Source organism: Bombus pascuorum, chromosome 10 (genome assembly GCF_905332965.1).
Source record: "Bombus pascuorum chromosome 10, iyBomPasc1.1, whole genome shotgun sequence".
Classification (NCBI taxonomy): domain Eukaryota; kingdom Metazoa; phylum Arthropoda; class Insecta; order Hymenoptera; family Apidae; genus Bombus; species Bombus pascuorum.
Genome location: NC_083497.1, coordinates 1,328,557 through 1,345,359, shown reverse-complemented (window position 1 = coordinate 1,345,359; position 16,803 = coordinate 1,328,557). Strand labels below are relative to the sequence as shown.

The 16,803-nt window shown below is 33.8% G+C and overlaps 1 protein-coding gene and 1 long non-coding RNA gene across 4 annotated transcripts in view; one reads left to right on the top strand and one right to left on the bottom strand.

Moving 5' to 3' along the window:
• LOC132911159 (uncharacterized) overlaps positions 1–16,803 on the bottom strand; it is a 326,329-nt gene that overhangs the window by 247,767 nt on the left and 61,759 nt on the right. The window lies entirely within an intron of this gene.
• LOC132911536 (uncharacterized) lies at positions 12,055–15,347 on the top strand. Of its 2 annotated transcripts, XR_009659024.1 has the most exons (4): positions 12,055–12,190; positions 12,271–12,830; positions 12,993–13,313; positions 14,957–15,347. It is a non-coding gene; the product is annotated as an uncharacterized LOC132911536 (long non-coding RNA). The 2 variants fall into 2 exon arrangements; XR_009659023.1 differs by having other exon boundaries at positions 12,055–12,830; positions 14,957–15,341.

Genomic DNA, 16,803 nt, shown 5'->3' with positions numbered 1-16,803 from the left:
CGTACCGCCCTTAATGCCCATGAAGATCAGGCTGTGGTTCTCCATACTGGAGAGACAATTCGCGATCGTGGGCATCACCGACGACGAAGAAAAATCCACAGCTCTCATATCGTGCCTCGAGCCTCAGTATCTGGAGCGAATTGAGGACATAGTGATGAACCCTCCGGCCACGGGTCAATACGAAAAACTGAAGGCCGAGCTAATTCGCATCCTGGCAGAATCAGACAGCGATCGAGTGCAGAGGTTGATAGAAGACGAGGTGATGGTCGACCGGAAGCCGTTTCAATTCTATCATGATCTAAAAATACTCGCCAGTCCATTCGCGTCCGAGCAGTTCATCCTCATCCTGTGGAGGAATCGTCTGCCGGATCGCCTCAGGGAAATCCTGATCGTGATGGTTGACACGAACGTAGAAAAGTTAACGCGGGCCGCGGACAGGATACAGGAGGCGTTTTCGCAGAATAGACAGCGCGCAAACAGAATGACTGCCATTACCAAGCCGCTGGTACAAAACTCGGCAATGAGCGACCCGTTGGCCGCCGCCATCAACAGTTTGAGCGAACAGTTTAACCGTTTGGAGATGCGAATAGACGCGCTGGCAAGCGACAAACATCGTCGACCACGCTCACGCTCGCGTACACAATTCCGCCGTTCGAGCTCGAGAGATTCGCCACGGCGAGACGGACTACGTTTTTACCACGTGCAGTTCCACGAACGCGCGCTAAAGTGTCGTTCTCCGTGCAAGTGGAAGCAGGGAAACGGGACCAGCCGTGCAATTTTCTTTCTTGCGTCGACTCGATGACGTTACATGTGATAACAAATGCTGAGTCCATACTGAAAGACAAAAGTTGGCAGACATACGTTATTCGAAGAAAAGTCCGTGAACACATTTATTTAGTTTTTCATTCCAATGGAAAACACGAGACAATGTCTGCGGGTGGAATGTAAATGGAATGTGCTTTTTATCCCGTTTGGGAAGCAAAAATTTCGTTGTACGGTGGTGAGATCTATGATACGGTATTTGTTATCAAGACAAGGAAAAGCGAAAGTAAAAAGTTTGAAAACGCATGTCGTTCGTCGAAATCACTGCAAAATACAAAGGTCAACTTCGTTTCTTTTTAATAGAATTATTTTTTAATACATTAATCAGTCATGACATTCCCTATAAAAAGTATTTATGTATTTATTTATATATGTATTTATGTTCCTATGTATTTATGTCGAAAAACTGTTACCTTTGAGATGGTTGAAAAACATAAATAAAAGCCATTAAATCCTGGGCTAGTATTTCATGGTAAAAGATTTTTTTCGTCATTACAATGTTAATTATTTATATGATATGCGACTCCGCAAACGAATGTATGTATTTATGCTTTAAAAATCAGGATTTAAGAAGTTTAAGGTATGTACCCTACAAAGATTCCTAAATTTCAACATTCATAAATTTCATCTCCAGCGCATCTCTAACTCAATAACACGCCTGGTACTCAGACTACTCCTGCTGGACAAACGACATTACCTGCAGACAGTCTACTAGAACATCTGGCGACTGTTGGCGGACAATATCTGCAGACAATGTCTATCAATGTAGACGAGGCTTAAGACTGTAGGAAAGTACATGTGCACATAATAGGAAGGTATTCGCATGGAAATTTATGCTAGTGTGTTGATCTACTTAAGAAATATTTACTAGCACATGCGTACGTTGCGGCTTAAAAATTAAGGAGCGAAATTAAATATCGTAATAATTGAGATTTTTAAAATCGTGCTAAATATTAAACAAGTGCACAGAAATAGCTCTTTTCATATTTCATTCATTTTATATTGTAAATTTAAAAAATCAGTAATGGCAGTTTCATCATTTCTATAATCTAAAAGTAAAATTAAGATTAGTTTTAAAAAATACAATATTATAATGTATTTCTGTAAAATAAAGTACATCGAATATGATTACACGATTTTTGTCACACGGAACATTTACATTGATTCTTACGTATTTTTCGATGATGCAATCAGGTTTGTTCCATCACTCGTACCTTCTATGTAATAATGCTTTGTATTACTTGTCAACAGTAGTATAAATATATAGGGTGAATCTAATTTGTGCTTAATATATTCAGAAGAATGAAATCCTAATAACCCAAATAATAATTTTATTTAATTGCCCGGGACTGATCTTGCGATCGTTCGAGAGATGTCTGCGCGCGTATAATATGACAGTGTAAAATCCAAGAGGGCATTCCGTGTTCACATGTCCTTAAAAATCCATTTCCCGGACTCTCGTCTGGGTTTTTCCCGGAAAATCTTGGTGTTGTAACTGACAAACATGTTGAGCGATTTCATCAGAACATTTCATATATGGAGAAACGATACCACATCAAGTGGATGCTGTTATGCTGGTTGATTGTAGCTGGATACTCAAATGGGATGTCTTTCGAGCAACATATTCCGGGAAATCAGCAATTCCGACATTTTACGCAATGTTCCGCGATTTTCAGATGTGTAGAATTATATGAGTTACTAAATAATGATGCTGTATGGCACACAAAAATCAGACGTGATAGGAACAGAGATTCCATGTATGAGTTCCGCATACAAATTGCTACTGGAAACACATATTAAATTTTACGTGATAAAAGGAAGTAAAATTTTGTAGACCAGTGTTATTATCAAGTTTACTGTTATGTTATTGCTTATTAGCAGAAATAGCGGAAGATGTGAAGATTCCTTATCTTAACCCATTTGCATCCAAACGCGGATTATTAGGCGCGCTGCGACTGCTCCTCTTATTTCCATTTTAATCTAAATAATTTTTTTTTAAATAAATAATTTTTACTTTTTTTCTCTGTTGTAAAGAATGTAAGATGCGATGTTTGCGAAGTGACATTGTCTACCAATCGTTTTGAACAGTAAATTTTCGATAAACTCCATGAAGAATTCGGATGTCATTTACCGCACCTACGACCGACTGCGCGCGGTGATAGGGACCAGTCCTCTTAAGTAGGGCCATGGTGCAAATGGGTTAAGAGTAACGAAAACAATGGTTGAGAATTTCCGATCTCAGTTCTTAACCTCTTAGGTACGACGCGCCACTATAGTGGCTGACTCTACCGACTCATTCGCTCACCGTTTGAACTAAATGATCTTTTTCCATTTGTCTTGTTTCAGACTTTTTCTGTAACAACATTTTATAACAGTGTTAACAATATGCAGACAGAATATATAGTCTCTGTTTTGATACTCCAGTGTCAGGTATCAATTGTTGCTTTTCGTTAATATAAATATGTCATTGTTACATGCTCTTTTTAACATGCCGATCCGTATTCTTCTAATTTTTTAGAATCTTCAGTCTCAAAATGTCGCTTCAAAATAGAAAACAAAGAGCAATTTGAAAAACACTATCGCACTATGAGTGTGAAAATTGTACGTGTCGTACCGTGCTTTAAAATATATCTCAATTGTATTATTAATTATTAAAATAAATGATTAAAGTTTAAGTATATGCGTCATATCTTTAAGAAAAATTATAATTTAATTATCAAAAACTTTATCTCAGTGTGCTTGCGCGGAAAACAGCATTATCCGTCACGCATTACAGTGCTGTATCGTTTACACGTAATTCACGTCAAACTCTGCCGTGCAAAGAAACAGCTCCGCGCAAAATTCAGCAAAAAATACCTAAGAGATTAAACGTATATTCTTAACAAATTTGGTACTTGACAAACAATATGCAAGTTATACATATACTCTACTATGTTTGATGAGTATGAATTACACGATGTTCGATGGTTCGTGAATGAACAAACTTTTCCCAGCGGTCACGCGATGGTTTTATGTCAGTCTTTAATATGTGTTTCGAAACGGTGGCTAGCAATAGAAGCGAGGTTTTGCTAAGCTTGCGGAATGCTACTTAACGCAGCTTTGAAACGAGGTTAGAAGCGTCCGGATGCTGATACCGCGGTATCTAGTGTTTTTGAGCTTTTGGATCAGTGAACATTGCAGGTTGTAGATCACAGAACATTTTACTAATGTTTTTCTTGCGGTAAGTAATAACTTACATTTAATAATTAATTAAAGATTAATCAAATATATCGTATTCATGAAGTATTTTTTAAAAGCTATTGCAAATGTGCATTATTGTGAAAATAATACAAGATAAGTAATTAAATTAAATAAAAATGGCAAATTCTACTTTCAAGTATTTAAATTTAAGATATAAAACTTATAAAATATGTACGAGCTTCACATAAAAATAGCTTTCATATGCAAAAAGTTTTGAATGTTGTTAATTAAAATAATAAATTTTGATACATTTAATGCCTTTGCAATATCACTTTATTTATTTATTATCCAACTAAAATTTACGTCATTTATTCTGCCAGCTGTAAATTAAAAGTTTCCGTAATCCACGTATAATCTTTAATCATCCTTATTTTGCTTAAAGGTTAGTGATAAGTACTAACTACTTACTTTAATTGAAAAAGAAAGCCGATCGATCGGCTTTTCATTAAAACGATTGGAGAGTTGACTTCGTGCCAATACAATTAAAGAAATTACACAGTAGATACTATACAGCAAGGTTGTATGAAAAGTATTTAAGGTATTTTACTGTTTTAAAAAAGTATTTTGAACAGAAAAAGTAACTATAAAAGGAAGATATTTTTAAGAAGATTTTTTATTATTGTTCTAAAAAATATTCAGCACGAAATTTTTGTAAACTTTTCTTGAAAAAACCGTGTGTAGTAATGTCAATAAAAATTTAACGAAATTAACATGAAAATATTGGTCCCCCGGTAGCGCAAAAAGCTCACATTTCATTCCGCTTAACCTTTCTCCTATTCTTCTCACAAAATTAATCGATATTATAATCTGAAAGTTGTATGCATGTATGATACTAATTTTCCGTAAAAGTTTATACAAACGTATAAAACGTATTAAAAAAAATAAAAACGTGGGAAAGTTTTCCACGTTTTCCGTTTGCCAAGAAAAAGGTATTCTTAATTTTAAATTACATTATTTGAATTATCACTTCAAATAATTAAAACGTGTTGTTTTATTTCATACTTCTTCTTCTTCTTCCTTTACGTTTTACGTCGCATCAACAACGAGGCGAGACATTAGCAACGATGCTGGGTCAACTATTTGAAATAATTATGAAATTCTTTGAAAGTATATTTCAAGTAATATTTCAGAGATGCCCCGGTCTGACATATATTCTCATTTTTACTGTTCATACCATAAAATATCACAGTTTCTCCTTCTTGCATGATTTTGACGATTATTTCTTATGCCACATTTGAAATAGTAATAAAAAAAAAAGAGATACCAAAATAATTCCTTATTTTAAATTGCTGTTTGTTCAAACGAATCGGTATTATTTATATTTTCAAATAATAATATTAAAAATACTATGATACGGGACAAGATGAAACGTTTCAGATAGTAATTTCTTATTTTAATTCCAAATACAATTTGCCAAGTCTGATTCATACTCGCGTATCGGTATACGACTTAATAATTGTATAGAAACCTCGAGTCAGAGTCTCCATTGATATACTAGATTGCTTGATAGCCGTTGTCCTACAGAAATGCTAAACTTCTGCCGTTATCTGTGACCTCCATGATCGAATCGTGCAAATTGCTTCCTTCTCAAGGTTGTAAATCTCGAGCTGACCTTGCTACTACACAATTCTATCACGAATGTTGCCTGCCAAACTAATATTGGGCAGCTGGTTGTAAACGGAGAGTAAGTGAATAATGGTCGGTAGTCAGCTGTGTGTGTTTGGTCTCCAACAATGGAGTAGATGCATCGTTGTCCCTATCCAAATACTAGTTGTTGGCGCTTTGGTACGTGTTAAAAGATTCGTGATAATTATCGAAAGTGTGGCGATATTCCACACGAATCTCTGTCGTAAAAATACAGTTACTTACGAATAATAGAAACTAAAGTATTAAGTTTCGAATTACCTTTTGTCTGTGTCGATGAAAAACTTTGAAGAAGATGGGACATTCTCACGTCGATGATCCAGATTATAAAAAAAATTGAAGTCTCGAGGACGAAACGCTTGGCTCCTTAGCGTACAATTTTTTCCCGTCCTAACTTAAACGCACAATTTTGCTTTTAGTATAATTGATTCTCGGCTACATAACAATATATTTTTCGTAATTTTAAAGCTGTATATTCGTTTTTAATACAATAAGACGCAAAACCTAAAGAGAAAGAAAGCAAGTATTTTTGAAGATACGAAAACGTGACTGTTTATTAGTATAACAAATGGGCGGATGACTGTTCACATGTCTCACAGAGACATGAGTGTTAAGGTGTTAATTGTAAAAGTTTTCCTGAACATCGCAACAGTAACAATGGCAATAACGTTATCAACAATAATATGCCGTTACGATGACGACATTTTTAGAGTATTAATCAAGAAAGAGTAATTCATAGAAGCATTACTTCGTGAGTTGGTAATTAATGGTAACTAATGATACTACAATGTAAAACTATCTGATGTATCGATAGGTCAGGATCGAGCATTATAGAAATCAATATTTATTTAAATTTTTATTTATTTGTTATTTGCTTTGTTACTTGATTTTAAATGATGATGTAAATAATAATATACGGCTATGGTACGGCCTATAACGAGATCGGAAAGTTGTTACCACTTCCTCGTATAACTCGATTGCAAAATCGTTTAGAAATATATTGTTCGATTGGTTTCAAATTTTATCATTGTGATCATAATAACCGTGTCTCATTATAATGCTAATGAAATTCCAAAATGTTTTATATATAACATATAATATGAACATAAAAGTTTTCTATTTCAAAAGCATATCATTGCCTTAAATATGCAAGGTAAACGAACAAGAGCAATATTTGTAATTGAGTTGCCGCGTTTGCTTCCTATGTTTTGTTGGAGGCTGGACTCATTCATGACATGCAAATGTATGTAAGCGTTTCTAAACTGATTCGACCATTATAGTTATGCATTAACTTGTGTACGATAAGAAGGATTTTATGTATCATGTGATAGTTATTTCATATATATATGAAATATATATGAAAGGACATCGGGGCCTTTCTTTTGGGGTTTTTGGGAGGATCCCCAATACTATAATCTAGACTATTTATGACGTAGCTACGATCACGGGATGGACGTTTTTACTTAACAGATAAGTGTCAATATTATGAGACACACGTTGTATTACCAATCAAACCCTCAGCAGGAGCAATGTCGCTGCTACTCGGGTCTACCTAGCAACGGCGGCTGGAATTTTGTTGGTATCCCCGGCAAATTTACAACAAAACGAACGCGATCGTAAAGAGAGGAAAGTTTTCATCAGTCTTTTATTCTTGCGATCATCTTGGAAGGTTTTCACATCGTCTTTACGTCCAGTATATACCGAGCGTCACAGCGAACGTTACTTTGTGCTTAAAAATATATTCTACGTTTAACGAAGAGTTACCCCGTTGACCGTGGATTCGTTATTGAACCTAAGAACATTATCGTTAACATCTCGAGTGTCTAATCACCACGGTTATTTGTCAAACTTTGTAAAAATCATATTTATACGAGTAAATATAATCTCTATTGTACAAGAACGATGGCTAGTCCGAATCAAGATTCGTTACACGCCCCTAAACCTATACTAAAACTATAACCTGACATATGTATATTGTAGGATCTTTACTACAATTAGTTTATTTACAATAAATGGATTAAACAGATGTTGGTTAAACAGGGAACGATGATTATTTAACGTGAACTAATCACAATAACGTATTATAATTAAGACAACTAGATAGATAATTTGCAACTCCCGTCACCACGGATCCAACGCTCTCTCTCACGCGGACCACACTCTCTGACTTTTCAACTCACAATCTCTGGCTTCTCAACTCACACTGATTGTTAATTTGTCTTTGTCCCTTAGCAACCCCTTGTCTCTTGTCTTAGCCCCATGTCTTCTGTCTTACTCCCACCACGCACGTGTTCCGCAACCGCTCGTGGTCAGGGTCACGCAGACCTCTTCCACGAAACTATTCGATTGAAGGATCGACGATACATTGTTGGGCCTGTCGGCACTTCGGCTTCCTCGCGATATAGTTTATTGTTCGCTCGATATCTCTTAGGCCTTTCGTCGATACTACAACATATATATGTCGGAGATGAAAGGACATCGAGGCCTTTCTTTTGGAATATTTGGGAAGGTCCCCAATACTTTAATCCAGACTTTTTATTATAGCTGTACTCAAATAATAAAACAGAGAAGTAGCTGTTTATGATTTAATCCAATTATGTTTGCCCGAGATTTATGACAGTGGACTTGGGCTTGAAGTGACATAACGGGTCGCTGAAGGTAGCCGCGGTCATGGGAGGGACGTGTACCTAACAGAGGTATAGAGTAATTAAATAGCTCTTCGTGAAAACAAAGATCGAGGGGTACAGGGAGGTACGGAGAGGAGTATATAAGAGCAGTTCCAGTTGGACTGAGATTCAGTCTGATAAGTTCTACTCGTATGGCGACAAGTACGTTGAGTGACACCAGAATCGTGTATCAAGTCGCATTCGTCATCCCGTTGACCGTGGATTCGTTATCGAACCTAAACTCATTGTCATCGACTTCTCGATTATCCAATCGCCGCTATTACTTGTTACATCCTGTAATACTCACATTCGTATCAATAAATATCTTCTATAGTATACAACAACGATGGCTAATTCGCATGCAGATTCGTTACGCGCCCCGAATTCCAACGATAACTCGACATATATACACACAGAGTTAGTTGCATTACTTCAAAAAAGTATTTATTTTAGTTTTTGCTTTGTTATATGAGGTTCTATATTTACATTATTTTAATATTTTATTGTAAAATATAAAGATACATATATATATCTATGGTACAATTACATTCCCAACAATTTTTATTTGCTTTAATTTTATTGAGAAGTGATATTTAAGCTTAGGCATAAGGATAATACACATAGTAAAGATTGTTTAGTTTTAAAAAATTATGAAAACGTTTTATTGTTTAATTTTATATCTTTTTGAACATACAGTACCTTAGTCTGTCCCTCCACATAACTACCCTTTAAATTTAAACATTTATCATAGTTCACAAGTTTTAAAATCCTCTTGCTGTAGTCGTTCACTGCCAGACCATTTAACACGATGAGTATTACGCGAATATTACATGTTTTGCCATTGAAACTGCAATAAATAAACATTTAATTTTTGCACAACATTATGTTATATTATTACTATTAAAGGAACTGTTCAAGCTCAGGACGGCTATAGACGGCAAATTTTACGGAAATGCTGGCCAAAACGGAACAAATTTTTTTTTTAATTTTAAAGATCTTTGCATTGCGTTTCATTTATGAATTATCAAAGCATGATTTTTCCTTAGCATCAGCTTTCTTTGTACAATCCCCGGAGGTACGGTAAATCAAAATTGTTGGGTTCATAACGTGAAATTTTTAAACCAAAATTGAAAAGAACTTTTTGTTTCAGTATCGATTTGTAATCCTTTTCTTTCAATGTTGGTAGCTGTCTGACGTGCTCTAAATTTATATATATTCTGATCTAATTTATTTTCTTTATTCCACTATCTATACTTGAGATAAAGGAGAATACAAGATCCATATATTTTTTCCTTTGTCCCAAGGAAATAATTATGTATAAAGCGAGATCAGAAGCCATTTTCTAAAAAATAAACTTTGAAGCTTACTGAAAAAAGATCCGTTGCATTTTCTTGAGATAAATTACGATATTATGAGCTGTTATTTCTTTGCCGTCAGAACCAATTTTATGCCAATACATCGCGACCTTAAGATACCCACAGTCAAAGAATTAATATCCAAGTTTAAAAACAGATATAATATAAGAGTTAACAACCACCACAACCCACTAGTTACCCAATTACTTGATACGACGAATCAAATCCGCAGACTAAAAAGACAATACCCTTTAGATTGAAGCATCAGATTCAACTAGAATCAAACACACTATAAACTTTTATAATCCAAGTTACAGTACCAAAGAAATTTACTTAAAATTCTGTATGAGAATTGATTGTAAATAATCTACTAAATAAAAAAAGAATTTGTGTTGCTCCATACTCTTTTTACCCTCACTACGTTTTATATATATATATAAATATACATATATAATATATATGCTATTATAATAGCATGGTTTTCCAGTTCTACATTTCTTCCTAAAATCTGATTCCTAAGTTAAATCGCTCCAAATTCTTTCCTAACATATTCGTTACCCTTTAGATTGAAGCATTAGATTCAACTAGAATCAAACATACTATAAACTCCTATAATCCAAGTTACAGTACCACGCCAAAATAATTTACTTATAATTCTCTATGAGAATTGATTGTAAATAATCTACAAAAAAAAAAAAAAAAAAAAAAAAAGAAAAAGAAAAAAGCATCGTTTATGCGATGCACATTTATGGCATAGGATCGGAATATTGTGTTTTGCTTGATTAGTATGCCTATTTCTATATCTAATGCTTCTATATCTTTATAGTTCTATATCTTAACGTTTGTTGACCATTATAAACCGGGGATTCGTTGAAGAAGAAGAATACATTCTGGTCAGTGTTAGGTATGAAATTGCAAATTTTGCACATTGTTAGAACCAATTAACCAAATTTTATTAAATCCAAGTTCATATTAAATATGAACTTGGCCAATAAAAACGGGCCAAAGTCATTCTATGTATCAAAGGATTACTAAAACGATAGACATCTCTCAAACTTTATATTTACATAGATCTTCAAAACGATTTTATAAAGCATTTCGGTGGTGCAGCTCGTTCGTGCAACTTGTACGATTTGATTGTGCAGTTTGTGCAGTTGCGACATTTTGTACTTTATTTATCGAATGATAGTGCATTGAAAAACATTATGAAGCCAGCAGCTTGAACTTCTCAAGCAACGTACACTTCATTATCCAGAAATGAGCTTGTAGGTTCTCCCAAAAATTGTCCTTCAACCAGTTTTAAAGGCAAGAGTAACTGTTATGTAAAAAGGTTATTGGCTGTCAAAGGAAAGCACGCAATGTTTACGACATTTTGTAAGTGAAACGAATGTGCTATAAAACATATTGTTTTAATTTTGGAAAACCATCGATTGATTTTACTAAAGTCAGTGAAAAATGATTCAAAAGAAGAAAGACTGAAGAACTATGTACGAGCAAGTATTAATTCCAGGGAACTCTCTTACGCTGTTTAAACGCAGTTCAAAAACACCATAAATTAGATATTGTTAACGTTATAAAAGACGTAATTCTCCCGTCAGAACGTGTTACCGAATATAAGAGTGCACAGAGGAAAGTTAGTCTCCCTATAAAGCTATACTCACGCAATAACGAAGGCAAAATTAACAAAACATCGATATAATATTGTAAGAGATTTAGCGAAAATGCACAACAGTACCCGCATTATGGATCTTGAAACTTAAAATCATTATGGAAGCTTGAAAGGACTGTTATGCCAAAAATAACATTATCACTGAAGCGTAACAAAACTTATTGGATCACACGGTTCTGAGGATAGTTCGATTTCAAGAGGAGATCAGTACCATGAACGCTAATGATTTAAATAATCTTAATTCAATAGTTAAATGGAGACGTGATGGAACATCCGGAATAAGCGAGTTTGAGCGAGGATTTGTAAACTCCGCTGTTTGCGACTAAAGCATATTTGTTTCATTGCAGTTTATATTAGATGACCCAAACAGTGCAAAGCAAATCCTGTTATGGTAGAATTTCCAAACATCCTCGCCAAGATTTTATAGACGTATTCGAATTCATTACGTACACGAGACAGCAAATTTGATGATACAAGAGGTACGACAGATTGAAAATTATGTAAAACTTTGAAGTTCGACAACAGTGAAAATTGAGGATACACAATATACCACCAGTTACGCATTGCTGCATGTTTACGATGATCGATGGGAAGGTACGTAATACGATATGAAAAATTCCGCGACATGTTGAAGATGTTACCTTTGCCGAGTGACCTCGATAATATCGATTTGACCATGAAACAAAATATCGAGGACGAATCAAAATTGAGATTTGGAATATCGCCATTACACGAGCAGATAAAATGTTTCGAATGCTTACTGCATCTATCTTATAGCCAGTGGCTAGTTCGAGGTAACACACAAAGAGGAAAGTAGCGGAGAATAAGTAAAGAAGACAAAAATCTTTCGGAATTGAGATGGGTTTGCTTGTAGATAAATCTGAATGCAGGATTCGGTACAAGTAATGATGGAAATATCGCTCGCTGATTGTTCACATAATCTTCATGATGAGCATCCACCTAATAAAAATAGATCTTTTTTCACATACACTGCTTAGAGACTGCGAAGAAATTTATGAAGCTATATGGGTGATATAACCTGCCAACGGCTGTACATAAAATATTGATTCATTTCTTCCAATTGGATAACTGGGAGAAGAAGCAGAAGAAAAGCACGAGAGAACCGCAAGAAAGATAAAGAAAACAATAGAAGTTATTTTCCATAATTTTCTTGTATCCTTGAATCGATATAATGCAAGCAGTATAAGAGGAATATATCCCACAAAGGCGAAAAAATATCCCAAACATGTCATTCAGTTTTTTGATATAATACTTGGCATCCTCAATTTGCCAAATTTGCCAAAAATTATCGAAAATTGATTTTGTAGCAGGGGGATGAGAACGAGAAGAAGAAGAAGAATTAACATCATATAGTAAACATTGAGAAACTATTAAATATACATCAGAATGTATTTTACATTTTTATACTTGTAGGTAATTATCAACGTTTCTATTTTTTATATTTTATCAAAATTATTATTATACCTAATATCTTTTTTTTTTTATTTAGTAGACTACAATCAATTCCCATGCAGAATTTTAAGTAAATTAGCCTAATATTTAACATTAAAAAGTATATTATTATTGTTATTTTAGAATCATATCTGCAATTTATTCCAACAATCTATCTTAGATTTAAAGATACTACTTTCGACCAGGATTTCGACAAAATTTCTCACTGTGAGACGGGTCGACTAAAGGGCCGATATAGCAAGATATTTTAGTAAGTCGCTCAGTGTGTGAAGGCGAAAATATGGTTGACTAGGTTTGTCGACGGTCGACTAGTCGATTCGACCAATTCTAGACGACCGATTTAGTCGACCCGCCTGTAACCGCTCTTATGGAAAAGATGAAGATCGTTCGGAGCAAGGCCCGCATTATAGGGTGGATGATCTCACCCAAAACTACCCAACAGAGGTCGGTCTTTATTTACTGAATTATTTTCATATCTTCCTCTCCGTACCTCTTAAGTTTTTTGCTTCCCGACCTGATAAATTGTTTCTAGGGCTGATAGATCTACGATTTCTTCTAGAAAAAAAGCAATTACTTGATATCCCGTTGTCTTTCTGTTACTGTTTGAAATAATCAAATATTTGACAAACAAATTATTTTCAAATTATCAAATAAGGTTTTGGAATTTATTTTAAAATAAAAATTAATTTGCTTCTTAGATTTTAAACTTTTCGAAGATTAGATTATTTGTGATTCTTCAGTGCGTGATTCTCTCAATTTATCTGTTGTTTCATTTGATGCAATTATTTATCTTTTTTGTGCGTCATTTTCGCTTTAAATAGAAAAAGCACATCCTCGCGAAACCTCGCGAAGCATTGCAGAGGAAAAGTGGACATCACTTAAATAAAGTATTTGAAGAAATGGTTATTTCAGTAATATATCGCTTTAAGTGGATCTTGTAATCATATTAATTTTGTAGTAGTATTGTATGAACGAGAAAATGATTTTTTTTCTTAATTGTTTCTTAATTATGAAATAATTTTTCATTTTATGGAATTAAGAATTCGATATAAGAATCTAACATAGTGTAGAAAACTAGAAATAAGAACACAATTCTTATAATCGAAAACTCGTATAATACGGAAAGGTCTAAATCATAAGAAACATTTGGTAATGTACTGTACATGTTTCTAGGTTTAATTCATTATTTAATCGGCTGAAAATTTGATTAATTGCCTTCACAGTACCTGACGATTTACGTTTCCGAGAAAAATTTCGAAAAAAAACGAAGTTATGATAAAGTTCAAAGCACCTCGGATAATATGGAACTTTGGTTAAACGGGACTACGAGAACCGAGACTCCACCGTAATAATACATTTTTCATTTTATTTGTTTTTTGAATAAATATTCTCCGAAATAACTTCTATTTCGACTACGTCAACTACGTCTGCAGTAAAGATTTTCTCGGATTGCCTCATGTATACACAGCCCTGCACATTTATTATTCAAACGTAATTGAAGTGGGGACCATTCAGTAAGCAAATAGTATTCTTCTGTATCAAACATTGGCTAATTTTGTTTGAAATAAAAATGAAGTAACAATAATTTGAACTAATTTCTTGTTTTTATTTTAAGAGCAGCTTATAAACTGTACGTGCAACTTGTGTAATTTTATTTTATATCAAGGACGAATAAATCCCCCAATAATATTCTATTTTAGCTAAATTTCAGATAAAAATACTTTTATTAATATCAATTTTAAATGCTATATTTTGCAAATACCTGTAAGTATATGTATTCTAATCGTGAACAATAAAACCGCATTATTTAACAACCTAACGGCATTTATTCTCATGCCCGAATGTTGGAAAGAAATGGACTTGGAGATGGGAAGAGGAAAGAGAACGAAGGGCATGAATTACGAAGAGCATACGCGTAAGAGAATTCAGGACATCGGGTACGGAAGATCAACTTGGCAAAAGCCCTAGTACAGATAGGCAGAGCAGAGACAAGCACAATATGAAAGAATAATAAAAGAAAGATATAATAGGAAGAACAGAGAATCAAGAGAGGGAAGCAGTGCAGAGTATCCAAAGAAGAAGTACAGGGAAAGGGATCAAGCTATGATAGCGAGATTCAAATGCGGTAATGAGAAAAGAGTCAATAAATTCAGGCTAAAATCAGAGGAGAAGAACTGTAGATTACGTGGACCAGGAGAAGAGACAATGGAAATTTTTATTGAAGAGTGCAGAAATTGAAAGAGAACAAGAATTAAGCAAAAGAATGCTCATGTGAGCACAAGAGGAAGGAAAGAGATGGGTGAAGAAAATAGAAAAAAGAAGAAAGTTCGCTAAAGTATCAAAAGTATTCGGAGTCTTTTTAATATTTCAAGTACAGCAATTATAATGATTAAATAAGTAAATTATAATAATATGTATATGAATCCTGACTCTATAGACGTGTTAACCACTTTTCAAGACCGAAGAGTAAAAAAATAAAGTTACCTATCCAACATTTATTCTCAAAATTGCTCTCATTTCAGTTATCCTTGAGCATGTAATAAACGCATGAAACTGTATTGAAAATTAGGAGAGCATCTCAATTTTCAAGGAAACAAAGAATTCCGAGATTTTTCCTGTATCTCAATAGTAATTGACGTATCATAAACCTACGAAGTCTCAATTTCTACGGTTAGTTTTACACAGAGATACAATGGCTACAAAAGATATTTTCATTCCATTATATTTATTGTAGCGTTTACAGTAGCTCGCGAAAGCAATTATATTAAACATTATTATTATATGAAACATTAAAAAATTTTATTAACGCTGTAACGACATTCAACTATCACAATTATAGTGGTAAAATTTTGAACAATTTCGAAAGTGTATGCAAAAGTTGCAAGATATTTAATACAAGTACATATAATACTTTGCAGAGACCATAAAAATATCTAAACGAGCAATTATAGAAGAATCACAAAAGACTATTTTTAACATTTATTATATGCTTAAGATGTCTGCTCATACCGTACATTAATTTTTTTGTTAAATATAAGTTTGCACTATCTTGTAGCTTGTGTTATATTGTCAGTTTGAGTTCCAATTTTGCAAATATGCTCATATCAGTTCAAAATATTTTATATGCTATGCATCATATAAAGGAAAAGTTTTCTGTGGCAAGTGCATCTAGGAATATTTTTACGAGCCACTGCATATACTAATCAATTAGGTCCAAGTATATTAAATTCGGTATCTCTCAATAGTATTTTCATATGAGTTAACAAATTTCTATGAAAATGAAATATGGAAACTGACAAAAAACGCTTCACTGAAATATAAAGCTATGCGCAAATATTTTTTCTAGCCACTCTATATACATAAGTACATATATCATGATACGCGTCCTAACACACAGATACTCGTGCGAGCAGAGTCCATTAGACTAATTCGTCACGCGGATACGTGTATCACGATACGTGGATAATGATTGCACATTAGGATGAGGTGAGATACGATTCCCGTAACATATATCTCGTATCGCGACGCTATTTATTTATTTTCTGTATTTCAATAACTTACAATCAGAGGTAAATAATTTTCCGTATTTACGTAATTTAACGCATGATTATTTCAAAATAGTGGGATAATGAATATGAGCCAAATATTTTATTCAACTATTCTCGTACGATTATATCAAATATTGTACTTTCACTGTTTGCGATTAAAATTTATACGAAATATAGCATCCAAAACCCAAAAATTATCCATTATTTTATCAATAACGTGAGGTATTATCTGAAAATAGTTAATCTGATTTTTATATAAAATACAATTTATTTTGCACACAAATTATTTTGAAAATAGAAATAATAAATTAGTTTACGTATCTGCTTAACCTTCAAGCACGCTCAGGCTTGGCCAGGTTTAATTTATAAAAAGAAGATTTTTATTG